Here is a 1,733-nt window from a genome sequence, read left to right as displayed (position 1 = left end):
CACACACCATGACTGTATTCCTTCGCATAACCACTGTACCAACTTTGAAATTGTCTGGTAACTATATCTGGGAAAACCCCCTCCCTACCAGAATGTAAATAATTTTAAGAATCAAGGAACTTGGTGAACTTGAGGTAGCCAATCCAAATTTTGACATTGGTCAAGCCACTAATTTCAATAGAATTACTTCTTTTAATATTCCAGGGTCAACTGGAGTAGAATGAAGTCCTGGGGAAGCATTCCACCATGTTGTACATTTTCTGCTAGGGCCCAAGACAAAGAGTATGGTGGCCTGTGAACACACAGCTGCACTGAATCTAAGGGGCAGCACATAGTCAGCAGACAACGTGGTCCCTCAGGGATGGGGATGCAACTTGTTTGCTATGGTGCTTGCCCGATGGACACAACATTCTTGGTTTGGTCCCTAACACTGCATAAACTGGGCGTGATATCGCTTGCCTGCAATCCTAACACTTGGGAAGGCGGGAAGGCGGCAGCAGGAGAACCAGTCAAGTCCATCTGAAGATAATAGGCGCCAGACTCAAGTCAGACCACTTAGATCCCCTTTCTGGGACGCTCAGCCAGCTGTCTGACTTCATACACCCCGCCTGAAGGATGCTCCCTTCTCAACCTCCTCCTTGAACAAATGTCCCTCCTGCCTGGGACCCCAGAGAGAAAGCTTCCCGGCTACCTGCCTCTGGAGCTAAGCTGCTCTGTCCTGGGCCCCAGAGTTGAGGGTAAGGATACACACTCAGAACTTGGTGCTTTGCTGGCCAGTGTTGAGTTGGGAAAAGGGGGAGGAAGTGGGAAGGGAAGACTGTAACCTGCAATGTCAGAGTCCAGACATCAAGAAGAGTGGAGAAAGCAGAGAAATCATCCAAGAAGGATCCTGAGCCTACAGGTAGACAGAGCAAAGTCCCAGACAAGGGCGAGTCCCCTTGACACCACCCTTTAGTTAGGCTGAGGCTCTTAAAGTTCATTAGGCATCTCTTTATTCACTCCACACATACACACTTAAGTTTTGGTTTGAATGGCAATATAATCAAGCAAAAATGAATTCCACTCCCTTGGGGAGGGGGGAAACAGTTTGCACTAAGATATCAGTGGAAGACCCCACAGAATAAGGCCTGGTAGTGGGTGTGGAGTGTGATATCAGCTTCCTTTGCCCTTAGTCCAGCAAACATATACACAGGCCTTGCTGTCATAAAGAAAGGCAAAGGGATTCCTGTGTCCTTACTGGTCACCACAGCTGATTACAGTTCCATGTTTGGAAGAACCTGAGTTGTTCATCTTTCCCCATATATCTGCCCATACATCTTTAGCCATGTCCCCCCCCCCCCGGGATCCTTGAGAAGATGTGTGTGGAGTTTAAGCAGCTGAAGCACTAGGGGGGCAGGTAGCAACACACCTAACACACCGGGGAGTGCACAGCGGGAGTTAACCAAAATTCACACTAAGTCTTTCTGCACTCACAAACTGGACATTGGGCTGCCCTCTTTACATTTTAGACTTGTTTATGAGACACTTCCTCCTTAAGACAGTTTTGGGGACTTCGAGGTGGCTCACAGAGTTAAAGGTATTTGCTGTGCCCGAGTGGGGTTCAATCCTCAGAATCCACAGAAAGGGGAGAACCAGCTTTACAAAGCTGGTTCTCTGTCCCTGCCACACATATCTCTCTCTCTCTTTCTCTCTCTCTCTCTCTCTCTCTCTCTCTCTCTCTCTCTCTCTCTCTC

Source organism: Mus pahari, chromosome 7 (assembly GCF_900095145.1).
Source record: "Mus pahari chromosome 7, PAHARI_EIJ_v1.1, whole genome shotgun sequence".
Lineage (NCBI taxonomy): Eukaryota > Metazoa > Chordata > Mammalia > Rodentia > Muridae > Mus > Mus pahari.
The sequence above is the reverse complement of the archived record's forward strand: the minus strand, read 5'-3'. Positions refer to the sequence as shown.